The following is a 27,200-nucleotide window of genomic DNA, read 5'->3' as shown; positions in this document are numbered from 1 at the left end:
TTCGGCTTCACAGAAAATATATTTTTCCCCAAAATTTTTATTCGGGGAGTTTTCACAATTTTGTGGCCTTTTTAACGATTGTGGACGTTATAAATAAATGCTTACGTTTTCCTAATAAAATTAATTTGGATTAAAGAACCAAAGGGTTTAACTTTTGCGCAGAATGTTTCTAAGGGAATGTGACCTGTTTGTCCATTAAACAAGTAGATTTCATTATGAGAGTCATTCCTTCCAATAGTAATCGCGCCCACCAGCCATATTAATTGGCCAACGTAGAAGATGACCAGATGACCATCGTCCAAAATTTGAACAAATCGGTTAATCCGTTTGAGAGATGGCATGCGATCCAGCCAGAGAGGTAGACTGGGCTAAATGACTGCAGATTGTCTGACCCTGATTTCGTCCAAACATATGTGAAGTCTAAAACCATTATTTCGATTAGGGACATTTGAGGGTAAAATTATACAAATAAAATAGGAAAAAAATCAAGTGGGTATGCTACATATAGCAGATTTTAGAAGATTTTGAAGCACAACAATTCAGCATATATGCTAACGAGGGCATATACACTTTCATACGGGCAAAAATGTGCCCCAAGTATGTTTGGACGAAATATGTTTCAGACAATTTGGAGTTGATTTAGCCATGTCCGTCCGTCTGTATGTCTGGCTGGAGCGCACGATAACTCTTGAACGGATCAACCGATTCGGTCCAAAATTTGACTTTCGTAATATTTTGTCCAAACTTAGTTTATGTTCAAATGTGGGCCATATCTGTCCAATCATTGTGGTACCACCCACACAAATGCTCAACATTTTTCTGTGGTTCAAGGATCCTTTGGACATTTTACCGAAGGATTTCCAAGTGACCCTGTTTACAGCGATATTATGTTTTTCACAGGCTAGTGTGATAAAATAAAGCCATATCTATCGACATCCCCATAATTTTTTGAGCTTCGGTGCATACGCCCAAAATTTTGTAAAACCCCCCTAAAAACATTTTTTTAAGTATTTCAATCCACACAGGCTGAGGGTATATCTCTGTCGGCAAAGCCGACTGATAGTTTTTTACTTATTCTTCTTTATTTTCAAACTGAGTTACAAAAGGGGCTTATAATAACGCATCCAATTAAATCCATAACGAACTTTTTTTTACGAAAAGTGAAAAATATGAAGCAATTAACAAATCAAATAGTGACAAACGGTCAATGTCGACAGAAATAGAAAAGATACGTATTTTTTACGGAAGTTCATTGAAATAATTCATTAATCTGTTTTTGAAAGTCTCCTGAGAAACTGAAAAAGTTTTTATATTAGGAGGCAACGAGTTCCACAATCTAGCAATTCGGGTAGAAAAGGATTTCTAGCAAATACTTGTGGTAAAGAGATTTATTTCTATCTGAGAGTTTCTAGAAGATGATAAAAACTGGAATCAAATTGAAAAAGAATAAAGGCATCGGATTTCAAGAAACCGGTCACATGAAACACCTAAAAACCGAAGGGAAAACTGTGAATAATTATTTCTGCAACGTCTGCCATACATAATTTTAATATTTTCGAGAGCAGGACATAAGTTTGTTTATATTATTCCCGGTGGTACCCAGTATTACCTCAATACCGTAAATAATGTCAAAAACAAATTTGGCGAAATAGACCCCACAAACAATATATATTCTTGATCAGCGTGCAATTCTACGTCGATATAGCCATGTCCGTCCGTCTGTGGAAATCACTCTAGCGTCCAAACGGATTGACGTAGGTGGATGAAATTTTGGGAAAATCAATTATTTGTAAGTAGGACTTTTGGTATTGAAAGCGGGCTATGTAGGTCCACGCTTTCGTATAGCCCCCATACAAAATGACGCGTGACGCGTCGTCGTTTTAAGGAATTTTTAATATTTGTCCCATTTTACCACCGAATTGGTTGTAATTTGGTATTTTGTGTCTCCAGAGGCCAAAAACATTCCTACCAAAGTTGGTTTATATAGGTCCACGTTTTGGTATAGCCCCCATATAACGCCCCATATAAAGTACCCGTCATTTTAATATATTTTGAATTTATTCGTCCCATTTAACAACAGAATTGGTTGTAACTTTGTATTTTGTTTTTCCAGAGGCTAAGAAACATTTCTTTCATAAAATGTTTATATAGGTCCACGTTTTGATATAGCCCCCATAGGACGATATCTCTCGATTTTCGGTATTTTGAAGATTTTGGCCTCATTATCACACCGAGATGGCTGAAATTTGGTATTTAGTCTTCGTTGGGGGTATACAACTTTCCCCCAGAAATTTGTAGGTATAGGTCCACTCCACCATATAGCCCCTATAGAACGGCACCATCCGATTTTCGGTATTTTGAAGGTTGTGGCCACATTAATCCACCGAAATGGCTAAAATTTGTGGTGGAGGGTATAAAAGTTCGGCCCGACCGAACTTAACGCTTTTCCTACTTGTTTTTATACGGGAACGGTGTGGCATAAGGAAGTAATTCAGAAATATTTGAAAATTTCAATTAAAAAATTCTTTACAAAACGTGTAAATGAAGTACGTTTTTAGTACATAAATTTCATTTAAAATCTCCCCTGACCCCCCTCCTGCGAACGTCCCTGGGCTGGTATGTCTCCGTCAGCACGACTGACTGATACTTTCTTACTTGTTGTAAATAAACTAAGAATTGTACATCAGTAAAAACGTCAGATCGTCTTAGGCTATTGGTATATACAATTTGTACAACAAAAATCATGAAGTTTTTCTCACTATGGACCATAAATAAGCCAATTCAGTGTACACTCTTACACCAACACGTGGCACAGTGTTACCGCGTTGACAAAAATCAAAATATTTGATGTTAACTTTTACATATGTTTATGCTTTCTTACAGTAAACAGCAAACACATCCGACACAAAAGAATCTGAAAGAATTTTGTGGATATGTGCATTAGGGATATAACTTTTTGCACTTTTTTGTAAATATCAAAAATACCACCACATAGCCGTTTAGAGCATGAAAAACTATTATGAAAAAAGGTGTAATTTTTTCTCTATCGCGAAAAAAGTTTCCGCACCAAATGCATTGAAGTTCAGTAATGCATTTTTTAATTTTAGCTGTTATGACAACATATTTGCTTTTAATTAAATTTTTTATTTTTTTGTAATCTAATTTATCATTACCAAAGCGTTCTGGACCAATTTGTTCTCAAATCGCGCCATTTCGGAGCATTTTATGAATTTTTGACACTATTGCAATTTTTGTTTTTTCTTTATAAACTCGTGAATTTAATGTTTATATTTATTGTACCTATCGGACAAGAGAATATGGTGTCATTTGCCACAAATTCGCGAAAGTTACAGACAGTTTTTAATGACTTTGCCTGTGAGAATTGTATTTTTATACCCTATACCACAATGTGGAAAAGGGTATTATAAGTTTGTTTTGGTAAAAATTCATGTAACACCGCGAAATATTCGTTGGAGACCCCCAATGTGGTATACCAATCTTCATATCTCGACGAAATAAAGCGATTTTGAGATGTGTGTCTGTCCGTCCGTCCGTCCGTCCGTCTGTCCATTATAAATTGTAAACACGCTCCAGGCCGCAATTATGGACCGATCGTCACGAAATTTTGTATGGAGGTCGGGTTCAGATCAGAATAGATCCCTATTCTTATTGGTGATGATCGAGAAATATTAAGCGGGTGAAATGGACCAAAAACAAAATTTCTATCCGATTTTGTAGCGGCTCTGTATGTTGCAATTATAGTCCGATCGCCTCGAAATTTTAAATAATGTAAGATTATATGACAAAGAAGAAGCTTGCAATTTGAGATGGTGATCGGATGATGTTTAGAGGGTTAAATGGACCACAACTTTTGTGTGAAAATTGTGAAAATTTTTAATATACCGGTAATATCTTTATTCCTGGACCACACATTCGCCCACATAAATAATATTTGGAAGGACAACTCTTGCCCTTTCAATTAATGCCAATTATGTTGATTTATGTGGTCAGATAACAGAGTTACAGACTAATATATCGAGTGTTTTGCTTGTAATGTAATCAAAAGCATACTAGAGGTCGCAATTATAGATCAATAGTCACGAAATTTTGCACGAGGTAGAGGTTTAGGTCGAAGAAGATGCCTACAATTTTTGATGATGATCTGATATTATTTAGCGGGTGTAATGGACCATTACTTTTGTATGCTAAATAAAAACATTTTATTTTTTGGTCTACATTTGAATGCCTGGAGGACATATACCGGCAAAGTCGCCTATATATGAAAAATTAACTACCGATATTTCCTCTGATGAAAATTGCAATAATATGTGTGCTTGGTAACGGACCTACTACCTAAGATATAATGAGTTTTGTGAAGAGAACCACATCTTCCTCCCATGCTACAAATTTTCTCTATCATGACAGACAAATTCCCAGTTCTTACAAATTACGTGGAACCCTATCATATTACCTGTCCAATTGTTCAAAATTTAAAGATGTAGCAGAAATTGCTAAACAACGCCAATTTTCAAATTTAAGAATATTTATTAAAATGTGCTGTATATAATTGTTCCACAAACATCCCAGTAGGGACAAGGGAGCCTTCTCTCATATCAACGAGAGCACCCCGATTAATATCAGCTCAATGATATGTAGACAGCGGAGACAGCCAAAAATATGCAAATTTTACAAAAATAGGTGTTGCATAAAACCTATTTTTGTAAAATTTGCATATTTTTGGCTTCTAATTAAATTCCAATCGAAATATATCACATATGCAAAAATATGCGAAATGTATAAATTATGCATATGCAAATATTATTTTTGCATATGAAAAATTTCTGTATTTCACATATTTTCGTATGCTACACATATTTTAATAATATCTTCTAAATGTTTATGTATACATTTTTCTGTTTGAAATTCACTTCAGACAAGTCAATAAAATAGAGAAATCTCTAATCAGAGCCATAATCTTCAAAATGTCGAAAATGGGGAGCATTCGTTGTATGGGAGCTAAATGAACGCCTAGACTTATACCGACAAATTTCAGATGGAAAGTTTAATACCCCCAATGAAGACTTAATACAAAATTTTTGCCAATTCGGAGGGATATTGAGACCATAACCTTCAAAGTACAGAAAATCGGTAGGTTCTGGTTATGTGAGCTATATCAAGACGTGGACATATAACGACAAATTTCAGGTGGAAAGTTTTTTTTACCTCCAACGAAGACTGAATACAAAATGTCAGCCACTTCAGTTAGATATTGAGGCCACAACCTTCAAAATACCGGGTATCGGGAGGTACGGTTCTATGGGAGCTATATAAAGACCTGGACCTAAACTGATAAATTTCAGGTCGAAAATAGTGATGAACGATTACTTTCAGCCAATTCGATGGGATATTTAGGGCACAAAGTCTTGCATATGGTTAGCAAATACGTCAAAATATGCAAAAAATTAGGTCCAGACTGAATGTCCGTTCTAAAATTACTTATTGGTGCCACCATAGTACGATTGTTTGCACACCCGCCTTGCACGCTGAAGGTCGGGCGTTCGATTCCCGGCCAACAAACATCAAATTTTCAACTATGGCAAAATACCCTTCAGTAAAGTTGGCGATATTTTCTGAGTATTTCAACCATGTACAACTTATCTACAGGTGGTGTTTTAAGACATGCCTTTCGGACTCGGCGATAAATAGTAGGCCCCATACTATTTCTGTAATATGAATCGTGGTGCACGCCTTGTCCCTTCTGTGATGTTTGTGGAACAATTACTATATTGTTATTTAAACTTAATGTGATAAGGTTGCAGACACCAAAAATTTATTTCTTACAATGAGCTTATTTGTCCAAAAGAAACTTTGATTTGCTGAAAGCTAACTCGCAGGGTAGTGGTGTAGGGTATCGTATGGTCGGCCCTGTCCGACTATAGCCTTTGCTTACTTGTTTTCTATGAATATTTATTCAAACAAAGCAAATTTAAAATTATAAGTAGAAAAAATATCAAAAGGGTTTTAGTAATTACAGTCGGCGCGGAAACTTTTTTCACCGAATCGATCTTAGAAACGCGTTTTCATTATAAGGACAAAATTCCCCACGTGGTACTGGTGTTGTATTTTTGTAAAAAACATACACGATTCTCACAGGCAAAGTCATTAAAAACTGTCTGTAACTTTCGCGAATTTGTTGCAAATGACACCATATTCTCTTGTCCGATAGGTACAATAAATATAAACATTAAATTCACGAGTTTATAAAGAAAAAACAAAAATTGCAATAGTGTCAAAAATTCATAAAATGCTCCGAAATGGCGCGATTTGAGAACAAATTGGTCCAGAACGCTTTGGTAATGATTTTAAATTAGATTACAAAAAAATAAAAAATTTTAAAGTGGATATGAAATTGATTAGTTGCGGGCGAAGGGTGGGGAATACTATAGTTTCAGTTGTCACCAAACAACTTCATCAGTTCCCTTTTTCGCCGACTCTGTATCGATAAACAGGTCAATAAAGCCATCTAGCAAATTAAATAAAATGAGAAATTTGCTGTATGGCCCTAAAGCTGTTTACCCTACAATTTGAGTCGAACTAAAGAATTTCATATCCACCACTGTTTTTATGTCGTCTTTGCTTCGCAAAGAATACGAACATAGGAGTGTTGCTTCAATAAGCGGGGGTAAAAACAACAAGAAAGTTGTTTTTGCATTACGCATTGGTCAACAAGGCCGTGCTGATGCCTATTATTGTTGTTGGCGTTTTTTATTGTTGGACTGCAGAATTTTACATCTTTGTGTTTATTTCAGCTTTAGTCCATATTTTGTTGTAATTCAATTGTTTGAATAACAACAAAATATTTTAAAGTGGATATGAAATTGATTAGTTGCGGGCGAAGGGTGGGGAATACTATAGTTTCAGTTGTCACCAAACAACTTCATCAGTTCCCTTTTTCGCCGACTCTGTATCGATAAACAGGTCAATAAAGCCATCTAGCAAATTAAATAAAATGAGAAATTTGCTGTATGGCCCTAAAGCTGTTTACCCTACAATTTGAGTCGAACTAAAGAATTTCATATCCACCACTGTTTTTATGTCGTCTTTGCTTCGCAAAGAATACGAACATAGGAGTGTTGCTTCAATAAGCGGGGGTAAAAACAACAAGAAAGTTGTTTTTGCATTACGCATTGGTCAACAAGGCCGTGCTGATGCCTATTATTGTTGTTGGCGTTTTTTATTGTTGGACTGCAGAATTTTACATCTTTGTGTTTATTTCAGCTTTAGTCCATATTTTGTTGTAATTCAATTGTTTGAATAACAACAAAATATTTTAAAGTGGATATGAAATTGATTAGTTGCGGGCGAAGGGTGGGGAATACTATAGTTTCAGTTGTCACCAAACAACTTCATCAGTTCCCTTTTTCGCCGACTCTGTATCGATAAACAGGTCAATAAAGCCATCTAGCAAATTAAATAAAATGAGAAATTTGCTGTATGGCCCTAAAGCTGTTTACCCTACAATTTGAGTCGAACTAAAGAATTTCATATCCACCACTGTTTTTATGTCGTCTTTGCTTCGCAAAGAATACGAACATAGGAGTGTTGCTTCAATAAGCGGGGGTAAAAACAACAAGAAAAAGGCGAAAAAGGGAACTGATGAAGTTGTTTGGTGACAACTGAAACTATAGTATTCCCCACCCTTCGCCCGCAACTAATCAATTTCATATCCACTTTAAAATATTTTGTTGTTATTCAAACAATTGAATTACAACAAAATATGGACTAAAGCTGAAATAAACACAAAGATGTAAAATTCTGCAGTCCAACAATAAAAAACGCCAACAACAATAATAGGCATCAGCACGGCCTTGTTGACCAATGCGTAATGCAAAAACAACTTTCTTGTTGTTTTTACCCCCGCTTATTGAAGCAACACTCCTATGTTCGTATTCTTTGCGAAGCAAAGACGACATAAAAACAGTGGTGGATATGAAATTCTTTAGTTCGACTCAAATTGTAGGGTAAACAGCTTTAGGGCCATACAGCAAATTTCTCATTTTATTTAATTTGCTAGATGGCTTTATTGACCTGTTTATCGATACAGAGTCGGCGAAAAAGGGAACTGATGAAGTTGTTTGGTGACAACTGAAACTATAGTATTCCCCACCCTTCGCCCGCAACTAATCAATTTCATATCCACTTTAAAATATTTTGTTGTTATTCAAACAATTGAATTACAACAAAATATGGACTAAAGCTGAAATAAACACAAAGATGTAAAATTCTGCAGTCCAACAATAAAAAAACGCCAACAAAAATAAAAAATTTAATTAAAAGCAAATATGTTGTCATAACAGCTAAAATTAAAAAGTGCATTACTGAACTTCAATGCATTTGGTGCGGAAACTTTTTTCGACATAGAGAAAAATTGACGCCGTATTTCATAATAGTTTTTCATGCTCTACACGGCTATGTGGTGGTATTTTTTTGGTTATAGCCCTAATGTGCATCCATAAAGAAGTTATAGCTCTTTAAATATGATAAATATTTCCCATGTAATCTAAAGCGATAATCATATGAAAATTATACGAAATTTAAGTAACATTTTCTGAAAAGTTTGCTGATAATATTGAAAGTTTTGGATGGAGATTTGATGGGTGGGCTATAAATATAAAATTTTAGTACAAAAAGTTGACATCAGTTGCACATGGGCAAAGTACCGTTATCAAAAACTAACAAGTAAAAAGTCGTTAAGTTCGGCCGGGCCGAACTTTTTATACCCTCCACCATAAAATAGTCTTAATTTAAATGGAATAATTAGGGTCCTTTTACAATTTTAGGTGGAACAACTTTTCGACAATGGATATACTTCTACTGTCTCCCACTATTGCTTCAATTACACTGTGAACACAAATGTTGGGGCAGAGAATTCCTTTTGGAGATGAAAGCCCTTGGTGTGTGTATATTAAAAATCCCGAAGGACAGATACCCCGGGAGTCGAACTTCCGCGTTATGGCGTGATGAAGTTTTTGCAAGAGATGCTGTAAGCCATCATGAATTAACATTATATCTTTGTTTGTTGTTTTTGTAGAGCACTAAAGCAACAGTGAACAAAGCTATAACGCCAATTCCTGATGGCCCACAGGGTCTCTAACAAAAATTTCATCACGCCATAACGCGGAAGTTCGACTCACGGCGGATCTGTCCTTCGGGGTATGTAATATACTCACCAAGGCCTTTCTTCCCCAAGAGGAATTTTCCGTGCCCCAGACTTTCACCTCCATTTTGTTGCACAGTGTTATCTAATCTAATCTAAAAAATGTGTACAGCTAGGTGAAAGGTACCACCTATGGGGCTATATCAAAGAGTCAACCTATCTTTAAATTTTTTGGCGGAAAAGTTTTATAGCTGCAGGGAACTTCAAGAGTCAAATTGAGGGTAGTTTCATCAAAACAATGTAGACCCTCAAAATTGGACCCATGTTGACGAATTTTCCGAATTCGGGAGGTACAGTTATATGGGGGGATATACCAAAACATGGACCTATATTGACGATTATTTTTGAATAGACAAAATTGTAGCTAAATTTCTCAAAATACCGATCATTACAGCTAGTTCGGTTAAAAATTGCAGCCAAAATTCTCAAAATACCGAAAATCGGGAGGTACCGTTATATGGGGGCTATACCAAAACATGAACCTATGTTGACGATGTTTGGTGGAGATAATTCATGAGCACTGAGAACCTCAAATGTCAAATTGCAGATATTTCGGTTACAAATTGTGGTTAAAATTCTCAAAATACCGAAAATCGGGAGGTACCGTTATATGGGGGCTATACCAAAACATGGACCTATGTTGACGATGCTTGGTGGAGATGTTTCATGACCACTGAGAACCTCAAATGGCAAATTACAGCTAGTTCGGTTAAAAATTGTGGCTAAAATTCTCAAAATACCGAAAATCGGGAGGTACCGTTATATGGGGGCTATACCAAAACATGGACCTATGTTGACGATGTTTCGTGGAGATATTTCATGACCACTGAGAACCTCAAATGTCAAATTGCAGATAGTTCGTTTAAAAATTGTGGCTAAAATTCTCAAAATACCGAAAATCGGGAGGTACCGTTATATGGGGACTAGGGTTATGACTTTTTTACAACCTCATATCCCTGTATCATAGCGGGATGAGTTTTGCCATAAGATTACATAAATCACTGAAAACAGATATATAATTGAAAATAAATTTTAGAGCCACATGAGATAATTAAAATGACATAAAATTTATTTCTCACTATTTTTCTTTGATTCTGAGGATCGTAAAAATGTCGTAAACGCTTTTATTCAAAAATATATTTTTTTAACAAAAAACAAAAAATTTAAAATTTTTTCAAAGTGACTTTTTTCGCGACTTTTTTAAAATTTGAATGAAATAAACGTTATTATAGTTATTAGTAGGCTTATATTTATTCATTCGTGCAAAAAAAAAAAATTTTTGAAAAAAAAATTTTTTTTTCATTTCATATATTTTTTCAAAAAATTATTATTTTAAAATCGATTTGTGCGTGAACTTTTTTTTATATTTCAATGGAATAAACGATAGCATAGTGATTAATAGGCAAAAGTTCATTCATCCCTGCTACAGGAAATCATTTTTGAGGAAAAATGTCAAAAAGTCATAACCCTAATGGGGACTATACCAAAACATGGACCTATGTTGACGATGTTTGGTGGAGATATTTCATGACAACTGAGAACCTCAAATGTCAAATTGCAGATATTTCGGTTACAAATTGTGGTTAAAATTCTCAAAATACCGAAAATCGGGAGGTACCGTTATATGGGGGCTATACCAAAACATGGACCTATGTTGACGATGCTTGGTGGAGATGTTTCATGACCACTGAGAACCTCAAATGGCAAATTACAGCTAGTTCGGTTAAAAATTGTAGCTAAAATTCTCTAAATACCGAAAATCGGGAGGTACCGTTATATGGGGACTATACCAAAACATGGACCTATGCCCATATCCTTTGGGATATAAGTTTGTTGATCACTAGGAACCCTAAATCCCTAATTATAGCCAATTCGGTCTGCAAATGTGGCGAAGAACGTCAAAATACCTCAAATCCGGAGGTACCGTTATATGGGGGCTATACCAGAAAGTAGACCGATATAGCCCATCTTCGAACTTGACCTGCCTATGGGAAAAAGACCCTCGGGTGCAAAATTTCAGCCCTCTATCTCAATTATTGTGGACGCTAGAGTGATTACAACAGACGGACAGACGGACAGACGGACATGGCTAGATCGTCTTAGAATTTTATCCTGATCAAGAATATATATTCTTTATAGGGTCGCAAATGATTAGTTCGGTGTGTTACAAACAGAATGACAAACTTAATATACCCTCCATACTATGGTGGAGGGTATAAAAATTTAAATTCGATAAAAAAAATATAAATTCTTAATATTTCGTATAGTATATCTTTTGATTGCACTTATAGTCACCTTGGCTCTTGATTTCCGTTAATTAGACATCTCTTCCGAAGCGAAATGTGTAAAAACATTCTGCCCATCCCTGCAACCTTCGGAGATATATCGGTTCAGATTTTATGTAGCCCCCATATAGATATATCTTTTCCCGATTTTTGTACAACTTGTTCAATTTTGATCGAATAGCCCGCAAATTTAATATGTGTTATTTTCGTGGGTCCCTGAATAGCTACTCCGAGTTTCACAAAAATCGGTTCAGATTTGGATATAGCCCCATATATATCTTTCCCCGATTTTGCTATAACTGCGTCAATGTTAATCAAATAGTCTTCAAATTTTATATGTGATATTTTCTTAGGCCCCTGAATAGATTCACCGATTTGTATGTAGCCCCCATATATATTTTCCCTCGATGTTGCTATAATTCGCTCGATTTTTCATGAATAGCCCTCAAATTTAACATGGGAGGTTCCTCAGGCCCCTGTTCAGTTTTACCGATTTTGATTTGATTTCGCAAAATACGGTACATTTTGGATATAGCCTACTGAGGGGCCTAAGAAAATATTAAATATTAACTTTGAAGGCTATTCGATCAAAATTGACCGAGTTATAGCAAAATCGGGGATAGATATATATGGGGGCTATATCCAAATCTTAACCGATATGGACCAAAGTTCAAATTTCTCATTCTTATTCCCTTATAAGTACCTGTGCACAAATGCATCAACCTCAACTCCTTCTATTTTTTGTCCACTTTTGTATAGAAGAGGCAACACTGTGCGTGGTAAGGTGTAACAAATTTGTATTTAAGTAAGTTATATAATGCTAAAACAACTATATACATACATATTTAACTAGTAAATTATGTTGGATAAATCTGTTGTCATCATTCATGTAAATATCCCTAATCACATTAAATCCTATAATATTTAATTGTTCACAAAAAGTTTTTCATGTTATGTTGTTATCTTATTTGAAACATAATTAGTTCTTGCTATAATGTTGATGACAAACATTATTCCCAAGCTAACACAAATTCAAGCCAGAAATGATTTGTGTGCTAACATTTCATCAGTAATAGTTTAGATTTTTCCATTCAAAAATTGGTTAGTGAACAAAGATTTACCCTTTATATCTTCTCATTATAATAAATGTAAACAAATTAGTTAACAAGGAATGAACAATGTATGCGAAGTTAGTTTTAAAATAAATAGGGATTTATTGTTGTTACAACTAATCGTTTATAATGCCTTTATAAATCATTTAGTGTGTTTAGAATGATAACAAAGTTACAGAAGAATTTTTAAGCTTCGTTGTCATTTGAGCTAGGGAAAAATATAAAAAGGGATACCTCTCATTAGAAAATAGGAAAGTGGTCTGCCACTTCCAAACTAATGGTGACTGCTTAATTTTGCGTGCTTATCACAAATGTATTAGAAGAAGCTATTGCCAGTCAGTGGAGGTACCACGTGCTCCCACACTTCTAAAGTATATGTGCTAATGGATACGTAGTTTGACATCCAAGAAACAAAAACCATGTCGGAACGTCGTCTGTTCTTGGTTAACAGTTTTCTTTTCAGCAAATAACAACCATAGAAAAAAGATATGGCATTAGGATATTTTAATATTGGTGCCATCGTTAAACTGTCTTTTTGTCGCATTGAAATTATACCCTAAATTATCTTTTGTTTGAAACATATTTTTTTCCTCTAACATCTTGGCCAACAATATGGCGATAAAAACTTTTCTAATCCTTGGCCAAAAATATAAGAAGTAGACAATCCATTCCACTTTTTTACCAAACGAAATTCTTAAAAGTTTTCATTTCTCTGTCCATGAAATTGCAAGTCTTACTTTTTAACAAAAGCTTGCAGTGTATGAATATAAAGGGGCGACATTACGACAAACGCCCAAAGTTGTCGCGACTTGAAACGCATCCCACATACACACATACATATATAATGAAAATGGCAAAACCAATAAAAAATGCAGCGAAATCTTTGTGTTGCAATAATGCAATTTTGGATAATGTCTACGAAACTCAGACCCAAGGAAACTGCGTATCTGCAAAGACTTGTCATTAAAAGAATTTAAAGTTTCAACACTGATTTCGTGTGAAAAAGGGAAGGTAATACAGAGGAAGGTATTAAATATTATTATTAGTTCTTCGATGTGGTTTCCATGGTCTACCATGTGACACCCTGCTTTCTTTCATCTGAACTCAAACGTCTCTGAAAGAAGTCCCTTTTACAAGAAAAAATGGTAAAATACTCGTATGTAGAAGATTGGTATGCATAGCTTACGAACAATCTTGATAAGCATTCTGAATCTGTAAGATATCTTTTTTAGAAGTTAAATGGAAAAAATATGTGCTACACACCAATTTTCTGGTCATTTTGAAGAATTTTTTAAGCGTAGAATATAAAATTATAGCTTTCATTCTCCAGCAGACTTTCTACTTATAAAGAATCTGAATTATCTTATGACTAACGGAAATACGAAAAAACGACGCCACCAATGATCTATTTGAGAAACACTGGCACGGTTTGTATGGTTGGTTAGCTACTAACATCATTTTGTAATGATGCCTTCATTAAAAATTAACGACACATAACAGTGGAAAAGGTTTGGTTTGTTTCGCAAACACTTTCGTCGGAGTTGTGTGGGGTTGCCAAAGAAAAACTTCTCATTGAAGTTTTTTTCTTTTTTCACCTTTATACGTCGAGCTGACGATTGATGTTTGGGTACAAACGTTTTTTGTTGAAGAAATTATTGAAAAGTAACTTCGGTGGAGAATATCCACAAACAAGAAACAAGGGAACTGATGAGATCCAGTGGCGTGGATCGAAACTAGTCTTCCCTGCCTTACCCCTTGGGGAACAATGCCAAACTTTTTCCACTAATAAATTAGTTGTTTTAAAATAATAAAACAACAAGACGGGGTTAACCCAGACTATTTTGAAAAAACAAAATCGAGAACACAATCTTTAAGATGATTATAACGGAAAGCCTTGTTCATTTGTGCTACTTCAACTGACACCCATGCTTGAATATACCACTTGAGCCTTCCAAGGAAATTTTGGGTTGCCTCCCAGCAAAAATTCGCATCCGTTAATCATTATGTAACCCATTACAAAGTAATGTAAATAGAAATACTTACTTACTTACTTAGCTGGCCCATTACAGAACATTTGTTCTATAGGCCGAACTAAGAAGAGATCTCCATTCCTCTCTATTTGTTGCTTTGCACTCTGGAATACCGCGCCTTTTCATCTCATCATCCACTTGTTTGCGCCATCTATTCCTTGGCCTGCCAATTCTGCGTGCACCGCCATGTGGCATGTATTCATACGCCTTTTTAGCGGGTTCATCATCGCTCATTCTTATGATATGGCCTAGCCAACGCAATCGCTGCATCTCGATACGTTTAACAATATTGATGTCGTTGTATAGCAGATACAGCTCGTGGTTCATGCGACGTCGATATTCACCGTCAACGCAGATTGGTCCGTAGATCTTTCGAAGAATTTTTCTCTCAAACACACCAAGCACTGCCATGTCTGCTTGCGCAAGTACCCAGGCTTCGGAGCCATACATCAGCACGGGTAGTATCAGTGTTTTGTAGAGCGTTATTTTTGTTTGACGAGATGTGGCTTTGTTTTTAAACTGCTTACTTAATCCAAAGTAGCATCTGTTGGCCAATACAATTCTTCTTTTTATTTCACAACTGATGTCGTTTGTTGTGTTGACGGAGGTGCCGAGGTAGACGAAGTCTTTTACTACCTCAATATTATAGGAACCAACTTCCACAGTCGGTCCGAGCTCAATGGACGCATTGCGCGTCGACACCATCAACTTGGTCTTCTCACCGTTTACCGCCAGACCCACTTTAGCAGATTCTCCTTCGACCTTTATAAAGGTATCAGTTACTTCTTTTACTGATCGACCCATGATGTCTATATCATCAGCATAAGCAAGTAACATGTGACTATTGGTGTAGATTGTGCCACTTCTTTTGACGTTTGCCTCTCGTATAACCTTTTCTAGCAGGATGTTGAAGAGGTCACACGAAAGGCTGTCTCCTTGTCTGAAACCTCTTTTGGTACCAAACTCTTCGGAGAGGTTCTTTCCTATTTTAACTGAGGACCTCGTGTCAGTTAAAGTCATTTTACAAAGCCGGATGAGCTTTGCGGGAATACCAAATTCAGACATGGCTTGGAATACCTTTGAGCGCAGCGGACTGTCGAAGGCTGCTTTATAATCGACAAAAAGGTGGTAGGTGTCGATCTGCATCTCTTGGGTCTTCTCCAGGATTTGCCGCAGGGTAAATATCTGGTCAATGGTGGACTTGCCAGGTCTAAAGCCGCATTGGTATGGTCCAATAATCTCGTTGACCATTGGCTTTAGTCGTTCGCACAATATCCCTGACACGATCTTGTAGGCAATAGGGAGTATACTTATGCCCCTATAGTTAGAGCATACAGTCTTATCTCCCTTCTTGTGGACGGGGCACAGGATAAATAGAAATAACTACTTATATTATTCCTTACTAATTTATGTGGTGGCACAGAGCGTGTATGTCCGACTACTAATCCTAGGGTTGAGTGTTCAACGCTCATCGTCAGAACGCGATTTTTTTGTTGACATTTGGGTTACATTATGAATAACGGATCCGAATATACGTAAGAATAATTTCGAGAAATATTTCACTCCTATTGTCAGCTGTAAGTATTGCACTCAATATTTGTAACTTTCACCCTAGTAAATAAATAATTCCAGATAATTGTACACCAAGTATGGAGCAGTGTATTGTAAGGAGTGATCTCTAGGGTTACCTAATACGTGGTCTTCAAAATGAAGAATAAAAAATTCTGCATATTTGTGGTGCATTGATGTAAAGTAATGCTGTTTATAGTAATACTTGGATCCTTTAAAGGGTTTGCGTTGGGGCTAAATCAATAAATCATCTGAACTCACTAATACCGAGCTAAATACAAACAATTCTGGTATAAAAGTCCGCTTCAATTAAGATTAAGTTGATTTTGCTTTAATGTCGCTAATTAGTTGGCCAGGTTAATATGGACCATTTTTAGATAAGTGGGATGTCATTTCTACATGAAGCGAATTTCAGTACGTTTTGAAATCACTCGATAGTGCCATACCAATACCTTATAAATACGGTGACCAACCGTACTCTAATATAGAGTACAATACTCTACGTCAGAGTAAGGCAATGGGTGTCCAGTGAGCGTAAATTTACTTAAGCTCACGGGAGACCCGTTGCCTTACTCTTCTCTACGTGTCCGTACTCTATTTTGTTAACATACTCTATTTGTCTCTAATTTTATTGCACGAACTATACGTCCTCCATTTCACCGGATACCCTATAAATTATATACATATATTCTTGATCAGGGTAAAATTCTACGTCGATATAACCATGTCCGTCTGTCCGTCCGTCTGTTGAAATCTAGACACATCTCGCAATTTCGAAGATAGAGATTTGTAATTTGGTATATAACTTTCCCCCAGAAATTTCTCGGTACAGGTCCGCGCTTTAATATAGCCCCCATATAGCGGCACCTCTCAATTTTCAGTATAATGAAGGCCTTGGCCTCAATATTCCACCGAATGGCTGAAATTTGGTATTTAGTTTTCGTTATATAGCCCCCATAGAACGGTACCTCCCGTTTTTCGGTATTTTGAAGGAGTGGCCAAAATAACCCATCAAAATGGCTCAAATTTGGTATTTAGTGTTCGTTGGGGGCATTCAACTATCCCCCTAAATTTGTCGGTATAGATCCACACCTTCATATAGCCCCCATAGAACGGTACGGTATATCCCAATATTTTGAAGGTTATGGTCTCAATGTTCCACCGAAATGGCTGAAATTTGATATTTAGTGTTTGTTGGGAGTATGCAATTTTCCCCCAGAAATTTGTCGGTACAGGTTCACGCCATCATGTAGCCCCATAGAATGGTACCTCACTATTTTCGGCATTTTGAAGTTTGTGGCAACAACACCACCGAAATTGCTGAAATTTGGTATTTAGTCTACGTTGAAGGTAAAACCCTTTCCGATTGAAATTCGTCGGTATAGGTACACGTTTCGATATAGCCCCCATAGAACGGGAGATACCGATTTTCGTAATTCTGAAGGTTGTGACGTCAAGATCCCACCGAAATGACTGAAATTTTTCATTTAGTCTTCCATGGGGTTATAAAATATTCCAGAAGAGAATTATCAGTATAGGTTCACGTCTTCCTATATCCCCCATAGAAGCGTACCTCTTGATTTTCGGCATTTTTAAGGTTTTAGGTACATTATCCTACCGAAATATCGGAAATTTGGTATTTTGTATTCTTTCCGCCAGAAATTTGTCGGTATAGATCGACATTGTGATATAGCCCACGTAGAACGGTGCCTCCCGAATTTCGGTATTTTGAAGGTTAGCCACATTGTTTCACGGAAATTGCTGAAATTTGGTATTTAGTCTTCTTTATAAACGAAAGGAAACTAATTGTTCCATTTTACTTCAATACAACTAAAAGTGGAGGCTATAACAATTTCGGCTCGGCCGAACTTAACGCCGTTCTTACTTGTTCAACTTCTAATGACCATAGAATAATTAGTTATTCTAGTGGCAGTAGAATAACTAGCTATTCAGTGAGACATGCCCTTTTAAAATAAAGGATTAATAGGACCTTCTGTAAGTAGTTACGCCTACCAATGAGTACTATAAAAACCCATTATGTAGGGTGGATGTTTTTTTTTTGTTGGGATATAACGGTTTGATAACGGAACTACTGACTAACATATACATAGGTAGGTTCCTTTATCGTTTTGTTTTGTAAAGAACTATATTTACCTTCCATGCTACAAAATGTCGCAATCATGATAGAAAAGTTTTTTAATCAATTTACCCTTTTTTAAGTGTTCAAATAATAATGCTGTACGGGGCTTTGAAATTGTTGTGGTACGTTTGATAAAAAGTAATGTAATACCTCGAAATATTGTTTTTCCAATTATCGATTCGCACGGTGCGCCTGAAATAACTTTAAATAAAAGGTGCTTACACCTGGGAAGTTTTTCTGGATTTTGAAACTACAATGTCCATAGATAAGAAAAATCAAAAAAAAAAAAAAAAATTGCCGTAGGCTTTTTAAATATATCGTAGCTTTTTAAAATTCCTTCAGCTAAATTTTTTGTTGTTTTTGGATTTTTCTCATCTATGAACATTACCGATTCAGAATCCGCAGATGTAAGCGGGTTTCATTTAAATTTAGTTAAGACGCAGGCCGGTGCATTATTTTATAAGGAGACAATTTGAACTTCTATATCTCTCGGTAAAACCTGCGAAAAAATCATAAACGTCAATATTGTATTTTCATTGCTACAAATTTCCCATTTTCATAAAACTTAGGTTTCCAAGCAAAATCGTGAAAATCTAAAAAAAATTCTAAAAATGTGAACCGCGATTTGTTTAAAAAGCCCACCGGCCTTTTTTTCAGTATTCGCAAAAACTTTCCAGGTGTAAGCAATTTTTCATTTAACGTTAGTTCAGGGGCAGGTGTTCGGTAAAAATCACCGAAAGCAAGTTATAATACCTTTGGTAATTTTATTATTTTCCGTCCGTTCCGATCCGTCTGTCCATTATAAAATGATGTGGGAGAAATCGCCCATTTTACTAAAAATGGTCCATTTTGGGTCCGACTTCAGGTATTTTGGGCCCTATAAAGTGATATATAGAAATCCGATATATAGCAATAGCAAAATAGCCACAACAATGAACTGGTAAAATTGTCCATATCGATTGGACCATAAATGAAGCCTTTAGATAGTTTTTTAAAAAAATTCCAACAAAGTCGAGGAGCGTTCAGTTGAGTTATTCAATGTAAGAGTTATTTTATGCTGGATTAGCTAATTTAAGCCGTAAGCCCAACTGGAACGAGTCCAACCAAAACTCTCTGTTTTTTTTGTTTTTTAATTTGTGTCCAGATGGTTATTGCGCTGACTACGGAAATGTATAATTTTCATTGGACTTATATGACATTACTTCTAATGGTAAACCATAGCTCTTCACCAAAATTAACCTTTGTCGAAATTTCTGCTACGAATGTTTATCTTGACTGGGCTTTTCTGCGGATAATGTGGAAAAATATAGTTTGGCCACTAGACAACTACAAAATCTACAGCAGAATTTTTCTTGTTTCATAGCTGCTATAACACAGAGTGTTGTAATGTCGCATTCGCTTGACCTTTCTGTATGAATGGCACTAATATTAGACTTTGCAAATGTGTAGACTGCACCTCTCCAGAAAGATTCACAGATCATTGTTCTTAAAACGTTTAACGTATTAGAAGGTGAACGTGGTATTTGATGTCCATGTTGTTATACCAGGTCATCATATACCTGCCGAAAATGGCAAACTTTGTTCTTTATCTACTAATATCACTGTGAACCGAAATTTTGGGGGGTGGAAAATTTCTTTTGGGAATGATAGCTTTTGGTGAGTATATACAGAACCCAGAAGGACAGATCCGCCGTGAGTCGAACTTTTGAGATATGGCATTATGAATATTTTGCTAGAGACCCTATAAGCCCTCAGATATTAGCGTTATATCTTTGTCCGCTGTTGTCTTAGCTTATTTTTGAGATCACATTTCTTCAGCCAAATCAAATGAGGATTATTTTCGTAATGCATTTTGACCTTCTATCTCGCTTCCTTCAATGTCCTTTTCGTCCTTTATTTTAAGAGCCGCTATAAAAGTACCATAAGATGACGTTTCTCTGCTTCAAAATGTTCTGCAAAAATGTCGCTCAGAAAATTTTAGGTACGGCTCTCATTGACAACAAATCGATTTTGTCGCGTTTTCGTGGTCGTTTTGTGCATTTACCCTGTTTTTGTTCAGAAAAAAGACTATATTTTGTTTTTTGAATATTCGTTACAGAACATACAAAAACACAAAACACAGTTTTTTCTGAGCAAACAGGGGTAAATGTCAAAAATGACTATGAAAACGCGACAAAATCGATTAGTTGTCAATGACAGCCGTACCTAAAATTTTTTGAACGACATTTTTGCAGAACATTTCGAAGCTTAAAAACGTCATCTTGTGGTACTTTTATAGCGGCTCTTAAAACAAAGGACGAAAAGGACATTGAAGGAAGCGAGATAGAAGGTCAAAATGCTCTATGAAAATAATCATCATTTGATTTGGCTGAAGAAATGTGATCTCAAAAATAAGCTAAAACAAAAGCGGACAAAGATATAACGCTAATATCTGCGGTCTTATAGGGTCTCCAGCAAAATATTTATCACGCCATATCTCAAAAGTTCGACTCACGGCGGATCTGTCCTTCTGGGTTCTGTATACACTCACCAAGACCTTTCATCCCCAAAAGGAATTTTCCACCCCCCAGACTTTGAGCTCCATTTTGTTGCACAGTGTATGCAATTCGATCTTTATAATTAAAATCGTTATACAATATTTACAAATAGAGTTGGCCTAATTATCATACTCCCCCTATTGATTCTTCAATGAAATGAGCACTCATTCGACTTGTTGGCCAGCAGCCAAGGTAAAAATAAGTATGGACAAAAAAATAAAAACAAATCTAGGACTTTAATACAAAAGTGTGTATGTATGTAAATATAGAATATTCGTATGCACGAAATGTCAAAGGATTAATTCGTTTATACAATGAGAAACTATTTTAGTCGATTTTTATTCAAGTTCCCTATTTTATATGTTGAATGAAGCCAACGCTCATAAAAAACGACAATTGTTTCAATACGTACAAGAGAGAATTGTATGTATGTTTTTTGTATTTATGTATGCTAGAGTATTGTTATGTTCGTTGAGAATTTTAGTAGTTGAATTTGGCAAAATGCACGCGTATTACGAATTGTTTTTTGTGCTTTGTTGCAATCGAAATTTGCGAAATTTTGTTAGACAATGTATAAATTAAGGCTACAGAAAATACGATTGTTAAATGGAACGATGTAATTTTAATTTAATGGCGAATTTCTAGAATGATGCAGTTATTTGATCGTCGCACAGTTTCTATGTTTAGCATAATAAAATGATGCATTCATTTTGGTCAAGGAATTCTCAATCACTTATATGGCTCCATAATATTTCAAAGAAAACACTCTGAAACGTATTCATAAAATAGTGGAATATCCTGATATTTTTTTGTTTCTGTTTTTTTTTTTTTTTTTTGTTTAATTTAAATAATGTCCTTCACAATGCAGTTTGATTTACAAAAAGTGAAATTCAACTAAAACAAATCTCAAATACATTACAAAAACTTCCCCATTCGTTGTGACTTAATTTTTGCCATGAAACTATTTCAAATATTTGTCCTTCACTGCATGCCAGCTGCAGTTTAACCTCCATCTTAAAGATCAACATTGCTTGCCATCGTCATTAAAGGCATCATCATTAATGCCTTGATTGCAAATACTTTTTTCATTTAATTTTGTACCAACAATTCTTTGCACAATACAATAAACATTTAAATGCATTTTATTTTATATTTATTTCAGTTATTTCCTTTTCAGCTGAGTATTTGTGGGTAAGCATATGAAGGGCAACACAACACCAGCATTGAGTTTGCTGTTCTAGATTTTGCATTTACTGCGTTGTGTTGCTACTACTTCTGTTCCATCATCGCTACATTCAAACATAAACAAAAGGAAACAAAGGATATTAAAATAAGTTGAGCATAAATTTCCAATGTAAATTGTTGGTGTTGATGCGGCTTCTCAGAGCTGTTGCCGCTGGTGCGGTAGAACTCTGAACACACACAATAAGTGTTGCAAATAGCAACCAAGCTTGGCCAAAAACATTTTATTTATTTAGATTGGTAATCGAGTTACAAGTGCTACGTTGACGACGACGACAACAAGTATGGCCATGTCAAGTTGAAAATTACATGGAAATTAACATAATGTAAACTTGTGAAAGCGATAGATTTAATTTGGTTTCGTATTGCTTTTTGGCATTCCACAGGGTTTACTTTGGGGATAATAACCAACCATTACTCGGTTGTAAAACGGAAACCATGAAATTAAACTAGAGAAGTTAGACAGAAAATTTAGTGCTACTAAAACTAAACAAATTTTAAGAAAACAAATGAAATGAGATGAACAAGTAAAATTGCTACGGCAAGAGTAGCTAATCATTTAAACTGATTATATGTACGTATGAACGTGTATGAAAATACAAGTGACAAAATTTGAAAAGAAATCTGTGTTGAAAATACCGAAACACTTTGAAGACGTGTTCGACCTCAGTAATCACTTCAACAAAACGTCATTCAGAGCCATATGGTTATTTTCACTTAAATTTCTCTAGGCAAGATTGTCGTTTTGAACGTTTTTATTCCCTTCTTCATTCCTCGTAATCTTCGGCTGGAAGATGTACAAAGATCATTGTCTTCTTGGCTGAAACTCTTTTTGCATAGTCTGTGCTAATTTCACATATCTGAACGCTGTCAAAATCAGATTTAAAATCCACAAAATGCTGACGATGATAGATTTTCCAGGTCTAAACCTGCATTAATATGACCCAATTATTATACCCTCTACCATAATACGTATTGCCATTCTGTTTCTAACACATCGAAACACCGGGCAACATAATATTAATGTACGATTTGTCCATATATCCATTGCTTCCACCTAAAACAGCCGGATGCGTAACAATATAGTATTCAAAACTCATAATAAAACTTGTGATTTTACATCGTTTAATATATATCTCATGAGTATGCTCCGTTCAGCATCCAAGTAATTGCAGTCCAAAGGCCAAAATTTGATGCGTAAATTTTTTTGAAAACCCTATTTTTCATGCAAAATTTACAAGTGTTATTCAATTTCCTCTGAACTCCACGTAAATTTACTTTTTTACGCGACGGATCTAATGAACCCTTCCGCGTTCGAATCCCCCCACTAAAACGGTGGATATAGATACCTTGAAAATATGAAAATCATCAGAAATATTTTTTATAAATTCGCGTACTAAACCGCGATTTTCTTTGAAAAATTTTACATAAATGGTATACTTTATACGCGATTATAATATTTGGGTCATAAATTACAGAGATACACAAGAAATTTGGGTATTTCACCCAAAATAGAATGTGGAGGCACATCCGCAGTTCTTGAAGAATCTATTTTAAATAGGTGTATATTAACGTATTTTTGATGGGTGCTACTGAAATCGGATGCGCATCAAAATTGTATGCATATTGCGCGACTTTTACACACTTTAAGGTTTTTTGCATAGTGTGATGCAACTGACGGCACACTTGGGCCGCTGAGTGAAACATCGAAATATGCATAGATATTGGAAGAGATTGATTTGCTGTACCCCAGATCGGATGTGCATCAACTAATTTTAATTAGTACGCGAATAACAGGCTTTCTAAGTTTCATATTTTTTGAATGATTGTAAGTTGAAAAACACTCTTAATTTCCTAGCGTTATAAGGTGTCACTGTAAACAACTAAGCTTTCGTAATGGTAAACCATATTTCTTGATGAAGTTTTAGCAGAATACATACATTATTGTATGCGATTTTAGGTCTAAATTCTGTAACATATGAACGGATAAGGATATTTTCATAATTAGTTTTTTTTTCGACAGATAACACAATCAGTTTTCCGGTGAATGAAGAACTGTCAATTCCGGTCTAGTAGGTGCAGAGGAATTCAATGTCAAAGTTAACATTTGGAGTTTTTTTTACCATTTTTCATCAAAGTATTAGTGTTTAAAAAACATTAATTTCGGCGGGCCGAACCTTTTATACCCTCCACCATAAAATATTCTGAACTAAATTAGAATAATTAGTTTCCTCTTTTGTAAAAAAATTTGATCGACCACAGATACCCTAAATGCCTAAATTTGATCAACAAATGTATCTAAACAATTCTTCAATCTGCTGGTACCTTTATATGGGGATATACCAAAACATGGACCTATGTGGACTATTTTGGTGGCGAAGTTTCGTGACCACTCAAGTGTCAAGTTACAGCTAGTTCGTCTAAAAACTGTAGCTAAATTTCTCAAAATATGAAAATCGGGAGGTTCCGTTATATGGGGGCTATTCCAAAATGTGGACCTGTGTTGACGATTTTTGGTGGAGAAGTTTCGGGATCACTGAGAACATCAAATGTAAAATTACAGCTAGTTCGGTCAAAAAATTAACTGCAGTCCCTTATAGCCCCCATATAACGATACCTTAAATCGAGAAGTATCGTTATATGGGAGCTATACCAAAACGTGGACCTGTCTTGATAATTTTTTTTATAGAGAAGTTTTATCGTGGCTGTACCAAAACGTGGACCTGTCTTGATAATTTTTTGTAGAGAAGTTTTCTGGTCTTTGGGAACATAAAATTTCAAATTTCAGCTAATTCGGAAAATGTAGCTAAAAGCCTTAAAATACATCAAATCGGGAGGTACCGTTATGTGGGGGCTATACCCAAACGTGGACCTGTCTCGATAATTTTTTATGGAGAAGTTTTTTGGTCATTAGGAACCTCCAGTATCAAATTTCAGCTAATTCGGTAAGAAAATGCAACTAAAATCCTCAAAATACCTTAAATGGGGTGGTATGGTTTTTGGGGGGCTATTCCAAAACATGGAGCGGTATTGACGATTTTCGGTGGGGAAGTTACGGGACTACTGAGAACCTCAAGTGTCAAATTACAGCTAGTTCGGTTAAAAAATTAGCTAAAATAAACAAAATACCTTATATCGGGAGGTACCGTTATATGAAAAAAAAAAACACTCGGATGGAACATGTTTGCGTTCTATCTCAATTATTGCGGACAGAAAAATAAACTTAAACAAGTAAAAAAGCATTAAGTTCGGCCGGGCCGAACTTTTCATACCCTCCACCATAAAATATTCATTCCTGTCCCCAACTTTAAGTGAGTACGTTAAAATGTCAGATAATGTACATAAAATGCTTCATTCGGGAGGCCCTTTTTGAAATTGGGAGGTACTGTTATATAGGGGTTATAATAAAACATGGGCATATGTTGACAGTTTTTGATGGGAGCCGTTAATGTCAAATAACTCCTAATTCGGTTAAAAAATTTAGCTAGAATCCTCAAAATATCGAAAATCGGTACATAACGTGGGAACTTCAAATGTCATTAACAGCTAGTTCGGAGGTATCTGGGCTATACGAAAATATGAACTTAAATGAACAATTTTTGCTGCAGAATTTTTGTTGACTTTTAAATTTCAAATTACAGAAAGTTCGTCCAAAAAATAAAGCTAAGGTGCGGAAAATCGGGAGGTTTGTTTTTGTGCTATACAAAAACATGGACCTACGTTCGGTTAAACATTTTAAGTAAAATCCTCAAAGTAGCGAAAATCGGGATGTATCGTTATATTGGGGCTATGTTGAAAATTGTTGATGCAGATGTGTGGTGACCACTACAACCTTCAAATGTCCAATTACAGTTAGTTCTGTTAAAAATTGTAGCTAAAATTGCTAAATTACTGAAAATTGGGAGGTACGTTACATGGGAGCTATATTCGAACATGGACCTATGTTGACAATTTTTGATGGAGAGGTGTTGTGACCACTAAGAACTTCAAATGTCAAATTACTGCTAGTTCGGTTTAATATTGTAGCTAAAATCATCAAATTACTGAAAATCGGTAGGTACCGTTATATGGGGGCTTTCTTGACAATTTTTGGTGGAGAGGTGTGGTGACCACTAAGAATTTCAAATGTCAAATGTTCAAATTACAGATAATTCGATTAAAACTTGTTGGTAAAATTCTCAAAATACCTGAAATCGGGCTGCAACGTTATATGGGGGCTATTCCAAAACTTGGACCTATGTCCACTAGTTATATAAGTTTATTGACATTTAAGAACCCTAAATGCCAATTGATATCTAAATCGGTCTGAAAATTTAGCTAAAAACGTCAAAATACCGCAAATCGGCGGGTACCGATGGGGGTTATACCAAAACGTGGACCTATGTCCACAACTTTTGTTATATAAGTTTATTGATGCTTAAGAACCCTAAATGTCAAATTATAGCTAAATCGGTCTGAAAATGTAGCTAAAACCGTTAAAATACCGTAAATCGGGGGGTACCGTTATATGGGGGCTATACCAAAACGTAGACCTATGTCCACAACTTTTGTTATATAAGTTTATTTATATTTAAGAACCCTAAAGGTCAAATTATAGCTACATCGGTCTGAAAATGTAGCTAAAAACGTCAAAATACCGTTAATCGGGGGCTACCGTTATATGGAGGCTATACCAAAACGTGGACCTATGTCCACAAATTTTGTTATATAAGTTTATTGACACTTAAGAACCCTAAATGTCAAATTATAGCTAAATCGGTCTGAAAATGTAGCTACAAACGTCAAAATACCGCAAATCGGGGGGTACCGTTATATGGGGGCTATACCAAAACGTGGACCTATGTCCACAAGTTTTGTCACATAAGTTTATTGACATTTAAGAACTTCAAATGTCAAATTATAGCTTCATCGGTTTGAAAATTTAGCTAAAAACGTCAAAATACCGCAAATCGGCGGGTACCGTTATATGGGGGCTATACCAAAACGTGGACCAATGTCCACAACTTTTGTGATATAAGTTTATTGACACTTAATAACCCTAAATGTCACATTATAGATAAATCGGTCT

This window comes from Musca autumnalis, unplaced genomic scaffold (assembly GCF_047663935.1).
Source record: "Musca autumnalis isolate F117 unplaced genomic scaffold, ASM4766393v1 scaffold_2, whole genome shotgun sequence".
Taxonomy (NCBI): Eukaryota; Metazoa; Arthropoda; class Insecta; order Diptera; family Muscidae; genus Musca; species Musca autumnalis.
The sequence above is the reverse complement of the archived record's forward strand: the minus strand, read 5'-3'. Positions refer to the sequence as shown.